Raw genomic sequence first — 23,731 nt, 5'->3', positions numbered from 1 at the left:
CGGTGGGCACCCGGGAGTGCTTCGAAGTGTGCTCCAAGGTGCTGCGTGCACGTTGTCGGAGCCCGGTTTGCCCCGGGTGCGCACCTCGCGTGCACCTTCGTCGGGGTGGGCACCTTGGCTGGGTTTGCCCCGGCTGCGCTCCGAAGCGGGGTTATTGGAGCGCCGCCTCTTTTTTTGTCGGAGCGTTTGGTGGGGTTTCTCGCATTGGCTCTTCCCAGGCCCGGTTGCCACCCTGGCGCGCACGAAGTCGGAAGTAGGGTTAATTGCCCGGGTGCGCACCTTTGCCAGGGTGGGCACCTTACCTGGGCTGTGCACCAGGGCGGGCTCAAGATGGCACCCGCGTTCCGTTTTTTTCACTATCTTTCAAAACGGAAATTTTAAAATCTCCTCTTTTTTTTGCCTTTTCTGGAAATTAGTGAAGGCAGCGCATCAAAGGTGCGCACCTCGCTGCCCACCTTGGTGTGCTCTGAGGTGCGCACCCGGGAGCGCTACGAAGTGTGCTCCAAGGTGCGGCGTGCACGTTGTCGGAGCCCGGTTTGCCCCGGGTGCGCACCTCGCCTGCACCTTGGCCGGGGTGGGCACCCTCGCTGGGTTTGCCCAGGGTGCGCTCCGAAGCGGGGTTACTGGAGCGCCCCCTCTTTTTTTGTCAGAGCGTTTGGTGGGGTTTCTCGCATTGGCTCTTCCCAGGCCCGGTTGTTGGGTGCGCTCCACCCCTGGCGCGCGCGAAGTTGGAAGTTGGGTTAATTGCCCGGGCGCGCACCTTCGCCAGGGTGGGCACCTTGGTGCGCACACCTTGGCTGGGCTGCGCACCAGGGCGGGCTCAAGATGGCACCAGCATTCCCTTTTTCTCACTATCTTTCAAAACGGAAATTTTAAAATCTCGTTTTTTTTTGCCTTTTATGGAAATTAGTGAAGGCATCGCATCAAAGGTGCGCACCTCGCTGCCCACCTTGGTGTGCTCCGAGGTGCCCACCACGGTGCGCTCCGAGGTGCCCACCACGGTGCGCAACGCCGGTGCGAACCCGGGAGCGCCCCGATGTGTGCTCCAAGGTGCGGCGTGCACGAAGCCGGACCCCGGTTTGCCCCGGGTGCGCACCTCGCGTGCACCTTGGTGCGCACACCTTGGCTGGGTTGCGCGGCCTGGTGGGCACCATGGTGCGCACCAAGGAGCGCTCCGAAGTGTGCTCCAAGGTGCGGCGTGCACGAAGTCCTAGCCCGGTTTGCCCCGGGTGCGCACCTTCGCCGCGGTGGGCACCATGGCGTGCACGAAGTCGGAGCCCGGTTTGCCCCGGGTGCGCACCTCGCGTGCACCTTCGCCGGGGTGGGCACCTCGGCTGGGTTGCGCGCCCTGGTGCGCACCAAGGAGCGCTCCGAAGTGTGCTCCAAGGTGCGGCGTGCACGAAGTCGGAGCCCGGTTTGCCCCGGGTGCGCACCTTCGCCGCGGTGGGCACCCTGGTGCGCACCATGGCGTGCACGAAGTCGGAGCCCGGTTTGCCCCGGGTGCGCACCTCGCGTGCACCTTCGGCGGGGTTGCGCGCCCTGGTGCGCACCAAGGAGCGCTCCGAAGTGTGCTCCAAGGTGCGGCGTGCACGAAGTCGGAGCCCGGTTTGCCCCGGGTGCGCACCTCGCGTGCACCTTCGGCGGGGTTGCGCGCCCTGGTGGGCACCATGGTGCGCACCAAGGAGCGCTCCGAAGTGTGCTCCAAGGTGCGGCGTGCACGAAGTCGGAGCCCGGTTTGCCCCGGGTGCGCACCCTCGCGTGCACCTTCGCCGCGGTGGGCACCATGGCGTGCACGAAGTCGGAGCCCGGTTTGCCCCGGGTGCGCACCTCGCGTGCACCTTCGCCGGGGTGGGCACCTCGGCTGGGTTGCGCGCCCTGGTGCGCACCAAGGAGCGCTCCGAAGTGTGCTCCAAGGTGCGGCGTGCACGAAGTCGGAGCCCGGTTTGCCCCGGGTGCGCACCTCGCGTGCACCTTCGCCGCGGTGGGCACCATGGCGTGCACGAAGTCGGAGCCCGGTTTGCCCCGGGTGCGCACCCCCGCGTGCACCTTCGCCGGGGGTGGGCACCTCGGCTGGGTTGCGCGCCCCTGGTGCGCACCAAGGAGCGCTCCGAAGTGTGCTCCAAGGTGCGGCGTGCACGAAGTCGGAGCCCGGTTTGCCCCGGGTGCGCACCTCGCGTGCACCTTCGCCGCGGTGGGCACCTTGGCTGGGTTGGGCACCATTGAGCGCTCCGAAGTGTGCTCCAAGGTGCGCACCATGGCCCTCCAAGGTGCGCAGCATGGCGTGCACGAAGTCGGAGCCCGGTTTGCCCCGGGTGCGCACCTCGCGTGCACCTTCGCCAGGGTGGGCACCTCGGTGCGCACACCTTCTCAATGTTTCTTGCCTTTTCTGGAAATTGGTGAAGGCAGCGCATCAAAGGTGCGCACCCTCGGTGTGCTCCGAGGTGCGAACCCGAGAGCGCTCCGAGGTGCCCACGAAGTCGAAAGTCGGGTTAATTGCATTGTTTTCCCCGGGTGCGCTCCGAGGTGCGCAACATCGGTGCGCACCAAGGAGGGCTCCGAAGTGTGCTCCAAGGTGCGCACGATTCGGAGCTCGGTTTGCCCGGGGTGCGCACACCTTGGCTGGGTTGCGCACCCTTTGTGCGCTCCAAGGTGCGCACGAAGTCGGAGCTCGGTTTGCCCCGGGTGCGCACCTTCGCCAGGGTGCGCACCTTGATGCGCACGCCTTGGCTGGGCTGCGCACCTTGGTGGGCGCCATGGTGCGCACCTTTCGTGCGCTCCAAGGTGCGCACGAAGTCGGAGCTCGGTTTGCCCCGGGTGCGCACCTTGGTGGGCGCCATGGTGCACTCCGAGGTGCCCAAGATTGGTGCGCACCAAGGAGCGCTCCGAAGTGCGCTCCAAGGTGCGCAGGTGCGCGCGAAGTCGAAAGTTGGGTTAATTGTCCGGTTTGCCTCGGGTGCGCACCTTGCGTGCACCTTCGCCAGGGTGGGCGCCTTGGTGCGCACACCTTGGCTGGGCTGCGCACCCGGGCGCGCACCACCTTGGCACCCGCGTTTCCTTCATTTTTAAATTTTTTTTTTTTACAATCTCTCAAGTGGGAAATTCTATAATCTCAACTTTTTTTGCCTTTTCAGGAAACTTTTGAATGGAGCGCATCATTGGTGCGCTCCGAAGTGTGCTCCAAGGTGCGCACCTCTGGTGTGCTCCAAAGCTCTCTCCAGCTGCGTGCACCTGCCCCGGCCGCGCACACCGGCCCCCGCCCAGCTTCGCTCACCTGTCCCGGGCGTCTGGTGCGGAACCTTAGAGTAAGAAACATCACCGTGCACCTTGGCCAACGTGCGCGACTCGACCGAGCGCGCACTGGCCGAGGTGCACACCGATTTCACCTGGGTGCGCGCGCAGCACCTCGGGCGCACCGGGGTGCGCGCACAACGCCCGGGTTGCACCGTGGCCTGTGTGCTCGGGCGCCTCGGGTGCGCGCTCGGTGTCGCCCCCCGCGCGCGCGGTAGTGCGGGCAGCGCACCCCGGCCCGGCCCGGCCCCGACGAGAACGCAAACGGGCAAAAGGTTTATTCAAATAGCATTGCGACGCCCGGCGAAAAACTAAAAAAGGGTGCAACACCGGGACTTCCCGGGAGGTCACCCATCCCAGTACTACTCCGGCCCAAGCGCGCTTAACTGCGGAGTTCTGATGGGATCCGGTGCACTAACGCTGGTATGATCGCACCCGTTATGAGCTTGTCGCAGTGTGTACTTAGCAAACCGCGACCCACGTGCGAATCCACCCCGGCCACCCACCCCCGTCGAGGTGCACACCCTCCCTCGCGAAGTGCGCCCCGTTCGCCAAGTGTGAGCCCTGCCCGGGTGCGCGCACCTTGCTAGGGCGTCGGGTGTGCACCCGGCCCGGCCTACGTGCGTGCACCTGGACGGGGCGTCGTGTGCGTGCAGTGTCCCGTCTGCAACGCGGTGCCCACACACCACCTCGGGCGCAACGACCTGCGCTCACATGTGGGCCGAGTGCACCTTGGTGCATGTTCGGGGCGCCTCGGGTGCACGCTCGATCTTGCCCCCGGTGCACCAAGGCGCTCGGTTTGCCCCGGGTGCGCACTTGGTGCAAGGTGGGCACCCAAAATAGGGATCAAGCACCAAAACACAAGTTTCGGGATGCAAAATGGGACCCAAGGACCACAAATGCGTTCCAAGACCCATGATGGGTCCACGAGAACAAAAATGTGTTCCGAGACTTAATAAACAAATATTGGGTTTTAGGAGAAGAAACATGCTCTGATGCCCAAAACGAGAATCGACCCCGAAAAGGCCACAGGCCAAAAGTGGGATGCGAGACAAAAAAAAATGGGACCCGAGGACCAAAATTGGGTTCCCAGGTCGAAGACAGGGCAACCGGACAAGAAACGACCTCTAAGGCTCGAAATGAGTCCCGACGACTAAAACTTGACAAGAAGCACCCATCAGGCACCCAACTCGACACCCATGGGATGCCGACCCACCCGGGCTTCCACCTAGCACACCTTGGCACCCACCCACCCTCGCACCCAACCTCGCACCCAACTTAGCACCTTTGAACCCACATTGGCACTCACCCTGACCCTGGCACCTTGGAACCCACATTGGCACTCACCTTGACCCTGGCACCCACCTTTGCACTCACCTTGGGACCCACCCTGGCTCCCACCTCGGCACCCACCCAGACACCCACCTTGGTTCCTTGGCACCCACCTTGGATCCTTGGCACCCACCCCGACACCCACCTTGGCACGCAACTTGGCTACTTGCCACCCACCTTGGCTCCTTGACGCCCACCCCGACAACCACCCCGTGACCTACCCTGGCTAGGGTTGGTGCACACCCACCCTGGTGCCCACCTTGGCACCCACCCCATGACCCACCTTGGCACGCACCTTAGTACCCACCCCGTTACCCACCCTAGGACCCACCCCGTGACCCACCTTGGCCAGGGTGGGTGCCTTGGTGCGCACAACTTGCCTGGGCTGCACACCAGGGCGGGCTCAAGATGGCACCCGCGTTCCGTTTTTTTTCACTATCTTTCAAAACGGAAATTTTAAAATCTCGTTTTTTTTTTTTTTTTGCCTTTTCTGGAAATTAGTGAAGGCAGCGCATCAAAGGTGCGCAATGCTGGTGCGAACCCGGGAGCGCTCCGATGTGTGCTCCAAGGTGCGGCGTGCACGAAGTCCGAGCCCGGCTTGCCCCGGGTGCGCACCTCGCGTGCACCTTCGCCGGGGTGAGCACCTTGGCTGGGTTGCGCGCCCTGGTGCGCACCAAGGAGCGCTCTGAAGTGTGCTCCAAGGTGCGGCGTGCACGAAGTCGGAGCTCGGTTTGCCCCGGGTGTGCACCTCGGGTGCGCACCTCGCGTGCACCTTCGCTGCGGTGGGCACCTTGGCTGGGTTGCGCGCCTTGGTGGGCACCATGCAGTGCACGAAGTCGGAGCCCGGTTTGCCCCGGGCGCGCACCTCCGCCAGGGTGGGCACCTTGGTGCGCACAACTTGCCTGGGCTGCGCACCAGGAAGGGCTCAAGATGGCACCCGCGTTCCGTTTTTTTCACTATCTTTCAGAACGGAAATTTTAAAATATCGTTTTTTTTTGCCTTTTCTGGAAATTAGTGAAGGCAGCGCATCAAAGGTGCGCAACGCTGGTGCGAACCTGGGAGCGCTCCGATGTGTGCTCCAAGGTGCGGCGTGCACGAAGTCGGAGCCCGGTTTGCCCCGGGTGCGCCCTGGTGGGCACCATGGTGCGCACCAAGGAGCGCTCCGAAGTGTGCTCCAAGGTGCGGCCTGCACGAAGTCGGAGCCCGGTTTGCCCCGGGCGTGCACCGCGGGTGGGCACCTTGGTGCGCATGCCTTGCCTGGGCTGCGCACCAGGGCGGGCTCAAGATGGCACCCGCGTTCCGTTTTTTTCACTATCTTTCAAAACGGAAATTTTAAAATCTCATTTTTTTTTGCCTTTTCTGGAAATTAGTGAAGGCAGCGCATCAAAGGTGCGCACCTCGCTGCCCACCACGGTGCGCAACGCCGGTGGGCACCCGGGAGTGCTTCGAAGTGTGCTCCAAGGTGCTGCGTGCACGTTGTCGGAGCCCGGTTTGCCCCGGGTGCGCACCTCGCGTGCACCTTCGTCGGGGTGGGCACCTTGGCTGGGTTTGCCCCGGCTGCGCTCCGAAGCGGGGTTATTGGAGCGCCGCCTCTTTTTTTGTCGGAGCGTTTGGTGGGGTTTCTCGCATTGGCTCTTCCCAGGCCCGGTTGCCACCCTGGCGCGCACGAAGTCGGAAGTAGGGTTAATTGCCCGGGTGCGCACCTTTGCCAGGGTGGGCACCTTACCTGGGCTGTGCACCAGGGCGGGCTCAAGATGGCACCCGCGTTCCGTTTTTTTCACTATCTTTCAAAACGGAAATTTTAAAATCTCCTCTTTTTTTTGCCTTTTCTGGAAATTAGTGAAGGCAGCGCATCAAAGGTGCGCACCTCGCTGCCCACCTTGGTGTGCTCTGAGGTGCGCACCCGGGAGCGCTACGAAGTGTGCTCCAAGGTGCGGCGTGCACGTTGTCGGAGCCCGGTTTGCCCCGGGTGCGCACCTCGCCTGCACCTTGGCCGGGGTGGGCACCCTGGCTGGGTTTGCCCAGGGTGCGCTCCGAAGCGGGGTTACTGGAGCGCCCCCTCTTTTTTTGTCAGAGCGTTTGGTGGGGTTTCTCGCATTGGCTCTTCCCAGGCCCGGTTGTTGGGTGCGCTCCCACCCTGGCGCGCGCGAAGTTGGAAGTTGGGTTAATTGCCCGGGCGCGCACCTTCGCCAGGGTGGGCACCTTGGTGCGCACACCTTGGCTGGGCTGCGCACCAGGGCGGGCTCAAGATGGCACCAGCATTCCCTTTTTCTCACTATCTTTCAAAACGGAAATTTTAAAATCTCGTTTTTTTTTGCCTTTTATGGAAATTAGTGAAGGCATCGCATCAAAGGTGCGCACCTCGCTGCCCACCTTGGTGTGCTCCGAGGTGCCCACCACGGTGCGCTCCGAGGTGCCCACCACGGTGCGCAACGCCGGTGCGAACCCGGGAGCGCCCCGATGTGTGCTCCAAGGTGCGGCGTGCACGAAGTCGGACCCCGGTTTGCCCCGGGTGCGCACCTCGCGTGCACCTTGGTGCGCACACCTTGGCTGGGTTGCGCGGCCTGGTGGGCACCATGGTGCGCACCAAGGAGCGCTCCGAAGTGTGCTCCAAGGTGCGGCGTGCACGAAGTCCTAGCCCGGTTTGCCCCGGGTGCGCACCTTCGCCGCGGTGGGCACCATGGCGTGCACGAAGTCGGAGCCCGGTTTGCCCCGGGTGCGCACCTCGCGTGCACCTTCGCCGGGGTGGGCACCTCGGCTGGGTTGCGCGCCCTGGTGCGCACCAAGGAGCGCTCCGAAGTGTGCTCCAAGGTGCGGCGTGCACGAAGTCGGAGCCCGGTTTGCCCCGGGTGCGCACCTTCGCCGCGGTGGGCACCCTGGTGCGCACCATGGCGTGCACGAAGTCGGAGCCCGGTTTGCCCCGGGTGCGCACCTCGCGTGCACCTTCGGCGGGGTTGCGCGCCCTGGTGCGCACCAAGGAGCGCTCCGAAGTGTGCTCCAAGGTGCGGCGTGCACGAAGTCGGAGCCCGGTTTGCCCCGGGTGCGCACCTCGCGTGCACCTTCGGCGGGGTTGCGCGCCCTGGTGGGCACCATGGTGCGCACCAAGGAGCGCTCCGAAGTGTGCTCCAAGGTGCGGCGTGCACGAAGTCGGAGCCCGGTTTGCCCCGGGTGCGCACCTCGCGTGCACCTTCGCCGCGGTGGGCACCATGGCGTGCACGAAGTCGGAGCCCGGTTTGCCCCGGGTGCGCACCTCGCGTGCACCTTCGCCGGGGTGGGCACCTCGGCTGGGTTGCGCGCCCTGGTGCGCACCAAGGAGCGCTCCGAAGTGTGCTCCAAGGTGCGGCGTGCACGAAGTCGGAGCCCGGTTTGCCCCGGGTGCGCACCTCGCGTGCACCTTCGCCGCGGTGGGCACCATGGCGTGCACGAAGTCGGAGCCCGGTTTGCCTCGGGTGCGCACCCCGCGTGCACCTTCGCCGGGGTGGGCACCTCGGCTGGGTTGCGCGCCCTGGTGCGCACCAAGGAGCGCTCCGAAGTGTGCTCCAAGGTGCGGCGTGCACGAAGTCGGAGCCCGGTTTGCCCCGGGTGCGCACCTCGCGTGCACCTTCGCCGCGGTGGGCACCTTGGCTGGGTTGGGCACCATTGAGCGCTCCGAAGTGTGCTCCAAGGTGCGCACCATGGCCCTCCAAGGTGCGCAGCATGGCGTGCACGAAGTCGGAGCCCGGTTTGCCCCGGGTGCGCACCTCGCGTGCACCTTCGCCAGGGTGGGCACCTCGGTGCGCACACCTTCTCAATGTTTTCTTGCCTTTTCTGGAAATTGGTGAAGGCAGCGCATCAAAGGTGCGCACCTCGGTGTGCTCCGAGGTGCGAACCCGAGAGCGCTCCGAGGTGCCCACGAAGTCGAAAGTCGGGTTAATTGCATTGTTTTCCCCGGGTGCGCTCCGAGGTGCGCAACATCGGTGCGCACCAAGGAGGGCTCCGAAGTGTGCTCCAAGGTGCGCACGATTCGGAGCTCGGTTTGCCCGGGGTGCGCACACCTTGGCTGGGTTGCGCACCCTTTGTGCGCTCCAAGGTGCGCACGAAGTCGGAGCTCGGTTTGCCCCGGGTGCGCACCTTCGCCAGGGTGCGCACCTTGATGCGCACGCCTTGGCTGGGCTGCGCACCTTGGTGGGCGCCATGGTGCGCACCTTTCGTGCGCTCCAAGGTGCGCACGAAGTCGGAGCTCGGTTTGCCCCGGGTGCGCACCTTGGTGGGCGCCATGGTGCACTCCGAGGTGCCCAAGATTGGTGCGCAACAAGGAGCGCTCCGAAGTGCGCTCCAAGGTGCGCAGGTGCGCGCGAAGTCGAAAGTTGGGTTAATTGTCCGGTTTGCCTCGGGTGCGCACCTTGCGTGCACCTTCGCCAGGGTGGGCGCCTTGGTGCGCACACCTTGGCTGGGCTGCGCACCCGGGCGCGCACACCTTGGCACCCGCGTTTCCTTCATTTTAAATTTTTTTTTTTTACAATCTCTCAAGTGGGAAATTCTATAATCTCAACTTTTTTTGCCTTTTCAGGAAACTTTTGAATGGAGCGCATCATTGGTGCGCTCCGAAGTGTGCTCCAAGGTGCGCACCTCTGGTGTGCTCCAAAGCTCTCTCCAGCTGCGTGCACCTGCCCCGGCCGCGCACCCGGCCCCGCCCAGCTTCGCTCACCTGTCCCGGGCGTCTGGTGCGGAACCTTAGAGTAAGAAACATCACCGTGCACCTTGGCCAACGTGCGCGACTCGACCGAGCGCGCACTGGCCGAGGTGCACACCGATTTCACCTGGGTGCGCGCGCAGCACCTCGGGCGCACCGGGGTGCGCGCACAACGCCCGGGTTGCACCGTGGCCTGTGTGCTCGGGGCGCCTCGGGTGCGCGCTCGGTGTCGCCCCCCGCGCGCGCGGTAGTGCGGGCAGCGCACCCCGGCCCGGCCCGGCCCCGACGAGAACGCAAACGGGCAAAAGGTTTATTCAAATAGCATTGCGACGCCCGGCGAAAAACTAAAAAAGGGTGCAACACCGGGACTTCCCGGGAGGTCACCCATCCCAGTACTACTCCGGCCCAAGCGCGCTTAACTGCGGAGTTCTGATGGGATCCGGTGCACTAACGCTGGTATGATCGCACCCGTTATGAGCTTGTCGCAGTGTGTACTTAGCAAACCGCGACCCACGTGCGAATCCACCCCGGCCACCCACCCCCGTCGAGGTGCACACCCTCCCTCGCGAAGTGCGCCCCGTTCGCCAAGTGTGAGCCCTGCCCGGGTGCGCGCACCTTGCTAGGGCGTCGGGTGTGCACCCGGCCCGGCCTACGTGCGTGCACCTGGACGGGGCGTCGTGTGCGTGCAGTGTCCCGTCTGCAACGCGGTGCCCACACACCACCTCGGGCGCAACGACCTGCGCTCACATGTGGGCCGAGTGCACCTTGGTGCATGTTCGGGGCGCCTCGGGTGCACGCTCGATCTTGCCCCGGTGCACCAAGGCGCTCGGTTTGCCCCGGGTGCGCACTTGGTGCAAGGTGGGCACCCAAAATAGGGATCAAGCACCAAAACACAAGTTTCGGGATGCAAAATGGGACCCAAGGACCACAAATGCGTTCCAAGACCCATGATGGGTCCACGAGAACAAAAATGTGTTCCGAGACTTAATAAACAAATATTGGGTTTTAGGAGAAGAAACATGCTCTGATGCCCAAAACGAGAATCGACCCCGAAAAGGCCACAGGCCAAAAGTGGGATGCGAGACAAAAAAAAATGGGACCCGAGGACCAAAATTGGGTTCCCAGGTCGAAGACAGGGCAACCGGACAAGAAACGACCTCTAAGGCTCGAAATGAGTCCCGACGACTAAAACTTGACAAGAAGCACCCATCAGGCACCCAACTCGACACCCATGGGATGCCGACCCACCCGGGCTTCCACCTAGCACACCTTGGCACCCACCCACCCTCGCACCCAACCTCGCACCCAACTTAGCACCTTTGAACCCACATTGGCACTCACCCTGACCCTGGCACCTTGGAACCCACATTGGCACTCACCTTGACCCTGGCACCCACCTTTGCACTCACCTTGGGACCCACCCTGGCTCCCACCTCGGCACCCACCCAGACACCCACCTTGGTTCCTTGGCACCCACCTTGGATCCTTGGCACCCACCCCGACACCCACCTTGGCACGCAACTTGGCTACTTGCCACCCACCTTGGCTCCTTGACGCCCACCCCGACAACCACCCCGTGACCTACCCTGGCTAGGGTTGGTGCACACCCACCCTGGTGCCCACCTTGGCACCCACCCCATGACCCACCTTGGCACGCACCTTAGTACCCACCCCGTTACCCACCCTAGGACCCACCCCGTGACCCACCTTGGCCAGGGTGGGTGCACCCACCCTGGTGCCCACCTTGGCACCCACCCATCCTAGCACCCAGCCTGTGACCGGGCTTGGAACCCAACCTTGCACCCGTCTTGGCCAGTGTGGGTGCGCACCCATCCTGGCACCCACGTTGTGACACACCCTTTAACCCACGCACCCTAGCAGCCACGTTGGCACCCACCTTGGAACACAACCTAGCAACTTGGCACCCACCCCGTGACCCACCTTGGCATCCACCATAGCAGTCGCCCACTTGGCACCCACCTTGGAACCCAAGTTGGCACCCACCTCGGCACCCACCTTGACACTTGTGGACCCACCTTGCCACTCACCCTAGCATCGACCCATCCTAGCACCCACCCTGGCACCTTTGCACCCTAGCACTCACCCATCCTAGCACCTAACCTGTGACCCACCTTGACACTCACCCTCGCACCCACCTTGGAACCCAACCTAGCACCCACCCACCCTGACACCAACCCTAGCACCTACCCACCCTTGCACCCACCCTGTGACCCATCTTGGCACCCACCCATCCTACCACTCAACCTATCACCCACCTTCTCACCCACCTTGGCATCCACCTTAGCACCCACCCACACTGGCACCTTGGCACCCACCTCGGGCAAGGTGGGTGCACACCCACCCTGACACCCAATTTAGAACCAACCGAGCATGTTACCCACCTTGGCACCCACATTGCAGCCCACCCTAGTACCCACCCTATGACCCACATTGGCATCCACACCCTAGCACCCAGGCACCTCGACACCCGCCTTGACACGCACCCTAGCACTAAACCTGTGACCCACCTTGGAACTCACCCTAGAACCCACCCACCCTGTGAACCACCTTGGCATCCACCTTAGCACCCACCCACCTTGGCACCCACTCTAGCACTCACCCATCCTAACACCCAACTTGTTACCCACCTTGGCACCCGCCCTCGCGTCCACCTTGAAACCCACCCTAGCACCCACCCACGCAGGAGCCCACCTTGGCACCCAACCTAACACCCACGCATCCTGGCACCCAACTTGTGACCCACCTTGGAACCCACCCTAGTACCCACCTTTGAACCCACTATATCACCAACCCACCTTGGCACCCACCCTATGACCCTCTTTGGAATCCACCCTAGCACGCACCCACCCTGGCACCCACCATGGAGCGCACCCTAGCACCCACCCACCTCGGCACGCACCTCAACACCCACCTTGGTGTGCGCACTGCGCCAACCTCTCAAAGACCCTATGTGGTGCGCTCCAAAGTGTACACCTTTGGTGCGCTCCAAGGTGCGCACCTTTGGTGCACACCGAGGTGCACACCAAAGTGTGCACCGAGGTGAGCACCAAAGTGCACTCCAAGGTGCACACCAAGGCGTGCACCTTTGGTGCGGTCAATGCAAACGAATTCGGAAGTTGGGGTCGATGTCCTAATCGCTGCTGCAGACTACACGTATGAGAATCGGACAAATAGCTTTATATAGGGGAGGTGTTGCGTTTGATGGGTCGACTCCCCTGGTTGTGTGCACTGCACCAACTTCAAAGACCCTGTCTTGTTTAAGAAGTCAAAAGTTGGGGTGGATGTCCTAATCATTGCTGCAGTCTACGCATGTATGAGAATCAGACAAATAGCTTATATAGGGGAGGTGTTGCATTCGGTGGGTTGACTCCCCTGGTTGTGCGCACTGCGCCAACCTCAAAGACCCCGCATAGCAGAAGAAGTCGGAAGTCGGATTTTGGTGAGCACCAAGGCGTGCACCTTTGGTGCGGTCAACGCAGACGAATTCAGAAGTTGGGGTGGATGTCCTAATCGTTGTTGCAGGCTACACATGTATGAGAATCAGACAAATAGCTTATATAGGGGAGGTGTTGGGTTTGATGGGTCAACTCCCTTGGTTGTGCGCATTACGCCAACCTCAAAGACCTTGTTTTCGTTAAGAAGTCAAAAGTTGGGGTCAATGTCCTAATGGCTCCTGTAGGCTACACATGTATGAGAATCGGACAAATAGCTTATATAGGGGAGGTGTTGGGTTTGATGGGTCGACTCCCCTGGTTGTGCGCATTACGTCAACCTCAAAGACCTTGTTTTCGTTAAGAAGTCAAAAGTTGGGGTCGATGTCCTAATTGCTCCTGTAGACTACACATGTATGAGAATCAGACAAATAGCTTATATAGGGGAGGTGTTGGGTTTGATGGGTTGACTCCCCTAGTTGTTCGCATTACACCAACCTCAAAGACCTTGTTTTCGTTTAGAAGCCGAAAGTTGGGGTCGATGTCCTAATTGCTCCTGCAGGCTACGCATGTATGAGAATCAGACAAATAGCTTATATAGGGGAGGTGTTGGGTTTGATGGGTCGACTCCCCTGGTTGTGCGCATTGCGCCAACCTCAAAGACCCTGCATTGCGGATGAAGTCGAAAGTCAGAGTTTGGTGTGCTACAAGGTGTGGTCGAAGGTGCTCACCTAGGTGTGCACCTTTGGAGCGCAGGAAAAGTGCCCTCCAAAAGTGCGCACCTTTGGAGTGCACAAAAGTGCCCTCCAAAAGTGCGCACCTTTGGAGCGCACAAAAGTGCCCTCCAAAAAGTGCCCTCCAAAAGTGCGCACCTTTGGAGCGCACAAAAGTGCCCTCCAAAAAGTGCCCTCCAAAAGTGCGCACCTTTGGAGTGCAGAAAAGTGCCCTCCAAAAAGTGCCCTCCAAAAGTGTGCACCTTTGGAGTGCACAAAAGTGCCCTCCAAAAGTGCGCACCTTTGGAGCGCAGAAAAGTGCCCTCCAAAAAGTGCCCTCCAAAAGTGCGCACCTTTGGAGCGCAGAAAAGTGCCCTCCAAAAAGTGCCCTCCAAAAGTGCGCACCTTTGGAGCGCAGAAAAGTGCCCTCCAAAAAGTGCCCTCCAAAAGTGCGCACCTTTGGAGCGCAGAAAAGTGCCCTCCAAAAAGTGCCCTCCAAAAGTGCGCACCTTTGGAGCGCACAAAAGTGCCCTCCAAAAAGTGCCCTCCAAAAGTGCGCACCTTTGGAGCGCACAAAAGTGCCCTCCAAAAGTGCGCACCTTTGGAGCGCACAAAAGTGCCCTCCAAAAGTGCGCACTTTTGGTGCGCACCAAGGCGCTGGTTCGGTCGTTGCAGGCGAGTTCGGAAGTTGGGGTCGATGTCCTGAGCGGAGGTGCAAACTACACAGGTGTCGGAATCGGACAAATAGCTTATATAGGGGAGGTGTATGCTTCGATGGGTCGACTCCCCAGGTTGAGCGCACCGCGCCAACCTCAAAGACCCTACGGTATGGATGAAGTCGGAAGTTGGGTCCGATGACCGATTCGATTAGTAGGTATGCTCATGAGGTCGGAATTTGGGTCCGATGACCTGCCATGTGCAGGAAGGCGAATGTTGGCACTGTGCGTTGCAAGGTGCACACCAAGGTGCTGGTGCGGTCTTTTTAGTCGAGTTCGGAAGTTGGGGTCGATGTCCTGATCGGAGGTGCAAGCTACACAGGTGTGGGAATCGGACAAATAGCTTATATAGGGGAGGTGTATGCTTCGTTGGGTCGACTCCCCGGGTTGAGCGCACCGCGCCAACCTCAAAGACCCTACGGTATGGATGAAGTCGGAAGTTGGGTCCGATGACCGATTCGATATGTAGGCATACTCGCGAGGTCGGAATTTGGGTCCGATGACCTGCCATGTGCAGGAAGGCGAATGTTGGCACTGTGCGTTGCAAGGTGCGCACCAAGGCGCTGGTTCGGTCGTTGCAGGCGAGTTCGGAAGTTGGGGTCGATGTCCTGATCGGAGGTGCAAACTACACAGGTGTGGGAATCGGACAAATAGCTTATATAGGGGAGGTGTATGCTTCGTTGGGTCGACTCCCCGGGTTGAGCGCACCGCGCCAACCTCAAAGACCCTACGGTATGGATGAAGTCGGAAGTTGTGTCCGATGACCGATTCGATATGTAGGCATACTCGCGAGGTCGGAATTTGGGTCCGATGACCTGCCATGTGCAGGAAGGCGAATGTTGGGACTGTGCGTCGCAAGGTGCGCACCAAGGCGCTGGTGCCGTCGTTGCAGTCGAGTTCGGAAGTTGGGGTCGATGTCCTGGTCAGAGGTGCAAACTACACAGGTGTGGGAATCGGACAAATAGCTTATATAGGGGAGGTGTATGCTTCGATGGGTCGACTCCCCGGGTTGAGCGCACCGCGCCAACCTCAAAGACCCTACAGTATGGATGAAGTCGGAAGTTGGGTCCGATGACCGATTCGATACGTAGGCATATTGGCGAGGTCTGAATTTGTGTCCGATGACCTGCCATGCGCAGGAAGGCGGAATTTGGGTCCGATGACCGAGTTGATGGCGTGCCATGCGCAGAAAGGCGGAATTTGGGTCCGATGACCGAGTTGATGTTGATGGCCCGCCATGCACAGGAAGGCGGAATTTGGGTCCGATGACCGATTTGAAGGCGTGCCATGCGCAGAAAGGCGGAGTTTGGGTCCGATGACCGAGTTGATATTGATGGCCCGCCATGCGCAGGAAGGCGGAATTTGGGTCCGATGACCTGACATACGCATGGAGTCCGACTCGGGGGCCGATGTTCGATTCGATGACTTGCATTGTGGGTAAAGTCGGAAGTTGTGGTCTTTGACCCGATTCGATGACCAGACTTCGGCTGCTTGAGAATCGGACAAATAACTTATATAGGGGAGGTAGTGTTCTCGAGCATCCTCCCCCCGTGCCCGTTTATGTCGATTGATGCTGGTGCTCGACTGGTTGGAGCGCTCGGATGCAAAAATCTTGCACCAGGATTTATCGATTGTGATGGACACGGCAAGTCTCCTGATTGCTATGCAGGAGCTCATCGTGAATCTCTATGCGGCCTTGGTATGGACTCGACCTGCGGAATGGTTCGGCAATGGTAGTCGCTCCAACACGTCCTTGCAATGGCCACAGAGGTGATTCGACTAGAGCTCCAGTCTAGCTTTTGGGTTGCTTGGCGGACTGGTATAGCCGCGATCGAGTTCCGGCCATGAACGTTTTAGATAGCTCTTGGGCTTTCTGGGACGGAAGTCGGAAGTTTGGGCTGTTGTCCGATTTGATGACCATTCTTCGGATGTGTGAGAATCGGACAAATAACTTATATAGGGGACTGTGTTGTCTCACGCAGCCCCCTCCGTGCCCCTCTATCTCGACCGATGTTGGTGCTTGAAAGGGTTGGGATCGCTCGGATTTATAAACGTGCACCACCATTTGTCGAGTGTGAGGGACGCGGCAGGTCTCCTAAATGCTATACGGGCGCTCTCTGAGAATCTCTATCCGGCCTCGACACAGACTAGTCTTGCTGAATGGTTTGGCACTGGTAGTCGATCCAACACGTCGTTGTTGTGGCCGCCTAGGCGATTCGATTCGAGCCCCCGTCTAGCTTTTGGGTTGCTTGGCGGATTTTGCCCTATCCGCAAGTGAGCTCGGTCCCTAAACGTTCGAGAAACCCGATTGCTATGCGCCGACTCTCTTTCTTGCGAGCCTCCATCTAGCTTTTGGGTCTCTACGGAACGGAAGTCGGAATCTGGGACCGTTGTTTGATTCGACGAGGCAGACTACGGTTGTGCGAGAATCGGACAAATAACTTATATAGGGGAGGTGTTGACTGGAGCATTCTCCCCCGTGCCCCTCTAACTCGACCAATGCTGGCGCTCGAACGGTGGTAGCGCTCGGATTTTCGTTGAGCGCCAGCATTGGTCGATTTAGAGGGGCATGCGAGATTCCCGAATGCTATGCGAGGGCTCTAACGGAAATGTCTATTGGTTTCGGTATGGATGCAATTGCGAGTGGTTCGGCAAAGGTAGTCGTTCCGATGCGTCCATGTCGTGGCCAAATCGATAATTCGATTTGAGCCCTCGTATAGCATTTGGGTCTCTCGATGTGATTCCGCATTCCAGTCCCTTTGGGCACTGCTTGAGCCGCATCCCAGGGGGTTCCCTTCCCAATAATCTGCCTCGCAACCCGATTGCTATGCGGTGAGGCTCCTCGGCCGCCTCGGAACTATCTGTGTATCAGACGCATCGCGGGATAAGGGGTTGGCAACGGTAGTCGCCCCAAGCGCGTCCGATGCTTGGACCATTCCGAGGCGGCCCTGAAGCCTCTTCCGTCTAGCCGTTGGGTCCTTCTCGCCGCATCCCTTGCCTCGCACCCCGATTGCTATGCGGTGAGGCTCCTCGGCCGCCTTGGAACTATCTGTGTATCAGACGCATCGCGGGATAAGGGGTTGTCACTGGTAGTCGCCCCAAGCGCGTCCGATGCTTGGACCATTCCGAGGCGGCCCTGAAGCCTCTTCCGTCTAGCCGTTGGGTCCTTCTCGCCGCATCCCTCGACTCGCACCCCGATTGCTATGCGGTGAGGCTCCTCGGCCGCCTTGGAACTATCTGTGTATCGGACGCGTCGCGGGATAAGGGGTTGTCACTGGTAGTCGCCCCAAGCGCGTCCGATGCTTGGACCATTCCGAGGCGGCCCTGAAGCCTCTTCCGTCTAGCCGTTGGGTCCTTCTCGCCGCATCCCTCGCCTCGCACCCCGATTGCTATGCGGTGAGGCTCCTCGGCCGCCTTGGAACTATCTGTGTATCGGACGCGTCGCGGGATAAGGGGTTGTCACTGGTAGTCGCCCCAAGCGCGTGCGATGCATGGACCATTCCCAGGCGGCCCTGAAGCCTCTTCCGTCTAGCCGTTGGGTCCTTCTCGCCGCATCCCTCGCCTCGCACCCCGATTGCTATGCGGTGAGGCTCCTCGGCCGCCTTGGAACTATCTGTGTATCGGACGCGTCGCGGGATAAGGGGTTGTCACTGGTAGTCGCCCCAAGCGCGTCCGATGCTTGGACCATTCCGAGGCGGCCCTGAAGCCTCTTCCGTCTAGCCGTTGGGTCCTTCTCGCCGCATCCCTCGCCTCGCACCCCGATTGCTATGCGGTGAGGCTCCTCGGCCGCCTTGGAACTATCTGTGTATCGGACGCGTCGCGGGATAAGGGGTTGTCACTGGTAGTCGCCCCAAGCGCGTCCGATGCTTGGACCATTCCGAGGCGGCCCTGAAGCCTCTTCCGTCTAGCCGTTGGGTCCTTCTCGCCGCATCCCTCGCCTCGCACCCCGATTGCTATGCGGTGAGGCTCCTCGGCCGCCTTGGAACTATCTGTGTATCGGACGCGTCGCGGGATAAGGGGTTGTCACTGGTAGTCGCCCCGAGCGCGTCCGATGCTTGGACCATTCCGAGGCGGCCCTGAAGCCTCTTCCGTCTAGCCGTTGGGTCCTTCTCGCCGCATCCCTCGCCTCGCACCCCGATTGCTATGCGGTGAGGCTCCTCGGCCGCCTTGGAACTATCTGTGTATCGGACGCATCGCGGGATAAGGGGTTGTCACTGGTAGTCGCCCCAAGCGCGTCCGATGCTTGGACCATTCCGAGGCGGCCCTGAAGCCTCTTCCGTCTAGCCGTTGGGTCCTTCTCGCCGCATCCCTCGCCTCGCACCCCGATTGCTATGCGGTGAGGCTCCTCGGCCGCCTTGGAACTATCTGTGTATCGGACGCGTCGCGGGATAAGGGGTTGTCACTGGTAGTCGCCCCAAGCGCGTCCGATGCTTGGACCATTCCGAGGCGGCCCTGAAGCCTTTTCCGTCTAGCCGTTGGGTCCTTCTCGCCGCATCCCTCGCCTCGCACCCCGATTGCTATGCGGTGAGGCTCCTCGGCCGCCTTGGAACTATCTGTGTATCGGACGCGTCGCGGGATAAGGGGTTGTCACTGGTAGTCGCCCCAAGCGCGTCCGATGCTTGGACCATTCCGAGGCGGACCTGAAGCCTCTTCCGTCTAGCCGTTGGGTCCTTCTCGCCGCATCCCTCGCCTCGCACCCCGATTGCTATGCGGTGAGGCTCCTCGGCCGCCTTGGAACTATCTGTGTATCGGACGCGTCGCGGGATAAGGGGTTGTCACTGGTAGTCGCCCCAAGCGCGTCCGATGCTTGGACCATTCCGAGGCGGCCCTGAAGCCTCTTCCGTCTAGCCGTTGGGTCCTTCTTGCCGCATCCCTCGCCTCGCACCCCGATTGCTATGCGGTGAGGCTCCTCGGCCGCCTTGGAACTATCTGTGTATCGGACGCGTCGCGGGATAAGGGGTTGTCACTGGTAGTCGCCCCAAGCGCGTCCGATGCTTGGACCATTCCGAGGCGGCCCTGAAGCCTCTTCCGTCTAGCCGTTGGGTCCTTCTCGCCGCATCCCTCGCCTCGCACCCCGATTGCTATGCGGTGAGGCTCCTCGGCCGCCTTGGAACTATCTGTGTATCGGACGCATCGCGGGATAAGGGGTTGTCACTGGTAGTCGCCCCAAGCGCGTCCGATGCTTGGACCATTCCGAGGCGGCCCTGAAGCCTCTTCCGTCTAGCCGTTGGGTCCTTCTCGCCGCATCCCTCGCCTCGCACCCCGATTGCTATGCGGTGAGGCTCCTCGGCCGCCTTGGAACTATCTGTGTATCGGACGCGTCGCGGGATAAGGGGTTGTCACTGGTAGTCGCCCCAAGCGCGTCCGATGCTTGGACCATTCCGAGGCGGACCTGAAGCCTCTTCCGTCTAGCCGTTGGGTCCTTCTCGCCGCATCCCTCGCCTCGCACCCCGATTGCTATGCGGTGAGGCTCCTCGGCCGCCTTGGAACTATCTGTGTATCGGACGCGTCGCGGGATAAGGGGTTGTCACTGGTAGTCGCCCCAAGCGCGTCCGATGCTTGGACCATTCCGAGGCGGCCCTGAAGCCTCTTCCGTCTAGCCGTTGGGTCCTTCTCGCCGCATCCCTCGCCTCGCACCCCGATTGCTATGCGGTGAGGCTCCTCGGCCGCCTTGGAACTATCTGTGTATCGGACGCGTCGCGGGATAAGGGGTTGTCACTGGTAGTCGCCCCAAGCGCGTCCGATGCTTGGACCATTCCGAGGCGGACCTGAAGCCTCTTCCCTCTAGCCGTTGGGGCTTTCTCGCCGCATCCCTCGCCTCGCACCCCGATTGCTATTCGGTGAGGCTCCTCGGCCGCCTTGGAACTATCTGTGTATCGGACGCATCGCGGGATAAGGGGTTGGCAGTGGTAGTCGCCCCAAGCGCGTCCGATGCTTGGACCATTCCGAGGCGGCCCTGCAGCCTCTTCCGTCTAGCCGTTGGGGCCATCTCGCTGCATCCCCCACCTCGCACCACGATTGCTATGCGGTGAGGCTCCTTGGCCGCCTCGGAACTATCTGTGTATCGGACGCATCGCGGGATAAGGGGTTGTCACTGGTAGTCGCCCCAAGCGCGTCCGATGCTTGGACTATTCCGAGGCGGCCCTGCAGCCTCTTCCGTCTAGCCGTTGGGGCCATCTCGCCGCATCCCCCAGCTCCTCGGCCGCCTCGGAACTATCTGTGTATCGGACGCATCGCGGGATAAGGGGTTGGCAGTGGTAGTCGCCCCAAGCGCGTTCGATGCTTGGACTATTCCGAGGCGGCCCCGCAGCCTCTTCCGTCTACCCTTTGGGGCCATCTCGCCGCATCCCTCGCCTCGCACCCCGATTGCTATGCGGTGAGGCTCCTCGGCCGCCTGGGAACTATCTTCGTATCGGATGCATCGCGGGATAAGGGGTTGTCACTGGTAGTCGCCCCAAGCGCGTCCGATGCTTGGACTATTCCGAGGCGGCCCTGTGGCCTCTTCCGTCTAGCCGTTGGGGCCATCTCGCCGCATCCCTCACCTCGCACCCCCATTGCTATGCGGTGAGGCTCCTCGGCCGCCTTGGAACTGTCTTCGTATCGGAAGCATCGCGGGATAAGGGGTTGTCACTGGTAGTCGCCCCAAGCGCGTCCGATGCTTGGACTATTCCGAGGCGGCCCTGCAGCCTCTTCCGTCTAGCCGTTGGGGCCATCTCGCCGCATCCCCCACCTCGCACCCGGATTGCTATGCGGTGAGGCTCCTCGGCCGCCTTGGAACTATCTTCGTATCGGACGCATCGCGGGATAAGGGGTTGTCACTGGTAGTCGCCCCAAGCGCGTCCGATGCTTGGACTATTCCGACGCGGCCCTGTGGCCTCTTCCGTCTAGCCGTTGGGGCCATCTCGCCGCATCCCCCACCTCGCACCCCGATTGCTATGCGGTGAGGCTCCTCGGCCGCCTTGGAACCATCTTCGTATCGGACGCATCGCGGGATGAGGGGTTGTCACTGGTAGTCGCCCCAAGCGCGTCCGATGCTTGGACCATTCCGAGGCGGCCCTGAAGCCTCTTCCGTCTAGCCGTTGGGGCCTTCCCGCCCCATCCCTCGCCTCGCACCCCCGATTGCTATGCGGTGAGGCTCCTCGGCCGCCTTGGAACCATCTGTGTATCGGACGCATCGCGGGATAAGGGGTTGGCACTGGTAGTCGCCCCAAGCGCGTCCGATGCTTGGAGCATTCCGAGGTGGCCCTGAAGCCTCTTCCGTCTAGCCGTTGGGGCCTTCCCGCCCCATCCCTCGCCTCGCACCCCGATTGATATGCGGTGAGGCTCCTCGGCCGCCTTGGAACTATCTGTGTATCGGACGCATCGCGGGATAAGGGGTTGGCACTGGTAGTCGTCCCAATCGCGTCCGATGCTTGGACCATTCCGAGGCGGCCCTGCAGCCTCTTCCGTTTAGCCGTCGGGGCCTTCCCGCCGCATCCCTCGCCTCGCATCCCGATTCCTATGCGGTGAGTCTTCTCGGCCGCCGCGGAACTATACCTGTTATTGCTACTGCATCCTTCGGCTGGTAACCTCCTCTGCCGCCTTGGAACGTTCTCTTTGTCGGACGCGTCGCGGGATAAGGGGTTGGCACTGGTAGTCGCCCCAAGCGCGCCCGATGCATAGACCGCTCCGAGTTGACCTTGCTTTCAGCCTCTCACATGCATAGACCTCTCTGAGTTGACCCTGCAGCCTCTCACGTTTAGCCTTTGGAATCTCGCCTCACAACATGATTGCTATCCTTGATGCATCCCTTGCCTCGAGCCCTGATTGCTTTCTTGGCTGCATCCCTCCTCTCCTCACAGCCCGGTTGTCATCACTGCTTCATCCGTCGCTTCATGCATTCTGGCTGCTGGGCCCTTCCCACCGCACACCTCGATTGCTATCTCTTCTGCATCACACACCCCGATTGCTATCTCTGCTACATCCCTCGGCTCTCACTTCTGCATCCTTCGCCTCCCACCTCGATTGCTATCAATGCTGCATCCGTAACCTCACACCCCGATTGCTATGCGGGGAGGCTCCTTGGCCGCCTTGGAAATTTCTGTGTGTCGGACGCACCGCGGGATAAGGGGTTGGCACTGGTAGTCGCCCCAAGTGCGCCCGATTCTTAGACCGCTTCGAGGTGACCTCGTAGCCTCTTTCGTCCAGGCTTCCTGCCTTCAACGCCCTTTTTACACCTCGATTGCTATGCGCGGGCTCGTTGGCGTCTATCACCTCTCTGCGAAGAGTGGCACGATGATTGTTGGGGTAAATCGTAGCAGTCCGATCTCTGGCCTTGGGCCATTGTGAGGGCTGATCGATTTCCTGTGCGCATCTCGTGTTCGCCCAGTAACAGACTCGACGACTTGTAATCGGTCTTGTTCCCGATTGTTCCTGGAGGTAGTCTTCGGAACTCTTGGATTTGACCTGTCACTCGAACTGTCCTCTTCCGAGGATGCTTGTGTGTGTGTGCTTGTGCCATTTCCTTGGCGGTATTAACGAGATATTAAAGAGCGGAGTGAGCGCCTCGCCCAGCTATGTTTGGGGCTCTCACTCCCTTACCCGGTGTGCGACCGCTTTGCACGTAGGTTGCGGAGCATCGCGACTCTTTCGATGTTTGGCGGTTGTCTTCCGGTGATGCGTTGGTCCCGAAGTGCACGTTACTAGCATTTCTGCCATTGTTCTCGATCTTTGGCACGTTCCTTCGTTGCAATTGGATATATATCTCCGTTTATACGCGCAGGCTTCTCCCGCCTATTCAGCGCTGTCCCACTCTCAGCACTCTCGTGGTCTCCTTGGCTTCTCTCTCCCGTGAGCGAGCTCTCTTCTCGAGTCTTTTCCATGTCCCATGGAGGTTGCCTTGCGAAATTCGGGCACACAAACGTGACCGGATAAGAGCGGAATTGCCTATGAGGAGAAGCTCACCTTAGGGAGCAGCAATGCCGAGTGTTTCGACAGAGGGTAGAGGGGGCGTTGTTTGGGCGGTTGCACAAAAGAGTGCTACGGTTGCACTGAAGGTTGCTTCTTCGTCTCCGACGAACTCTTCGAGGCAAAAAAGCTTGTATACGGGGTCGAGGTGGGACTGTTCGTGCGAGTTGCGCCACCAAAAGTGCGTAGGGGGCATATACCTGGGAAATGGATGTCTCTGAGTGGCCTTACTCGGTCGCGTGCACGGTGCATTCTCTAACGGCAGGACTGTCGCGAGCATGTGCGGTTCGGATGTTTTCGGGTAAAGGGTTCCGTACGGGATGTTCTTCCCAGGCTCCTGTGAACCGAGACTCTGCATCGTCGTGCTCCGGCTCCCGTGGGTGCTTCATGCCTCGTCGAGCTGTTTGTCGTGGACGATTAAGGCCGAGGCCTTCCTTCGAGAGGGGAATTGTTCAGGCTGGTCGAGGCGGGATTGTTCGTGCGGGGTGCACCACCAAAAGTGCGTAGGGGGCATATGCCTGGGAAATGGATGTCTCTGAGTGGCCTTACTCGGTCGCGTGCACGGTGCACACTCTCACGGCATGACTGTCGCGAGCATCGACGGTGCGGTGG

General features: G+C 60.9%; 2 non-coding genes across 2 annotated transcripts; both read right to left on the bottom strand.

Moving 5' to 3' along the window:
* Positions 1–3,606: 3,606 nt before the first annotated feature.
* On the bottom strand, positions 3,607–3,725 carry LOC131871912 (5S ribosomal RNA). The gene has a single exon (XR_009370101.1). It is a non-coding gene; the product is annotated as a 5S ribosomal RNA (ribosomal RNA).
* Positions 3,726–9,643: 5,918 nt separating this feature from the next.
* On the bottom strand, positions 9,644–9,762 carry LOC131871911 (5S ribosomal RNA). Its single transcript, XR_009370100.1, has one exon. It is a non-coding gene; the product is annotated as a 5S ribosomal RNA (ribosomal RNA).
* Between the last annotated feature and the right edge of the window lie 13,969 nt (positions 9,763–23,731).

This window comes from Cryptomeria japonica, unplaced genomic scaffold (genome assembly GCF_030272615.1).
Source record: "Cryptomeria japonica unplaced genomic scaffold, Sugi_1.0 HiC_scaffold_483, whole genome shotgun sequence".
Classification (NCBI taxonomy): domain Eukaryota; kingdom Viridiplantae; phylum Streptophyta; class Pinopsida; order Cupressales; family Cupressaceae; genus Cryptomeria; species Cryptomeria japonica.
Note: the sequence above shows the minus strand (reverse complement) of the source record. Positions and strands in the feature narration are given on the sequence as shown.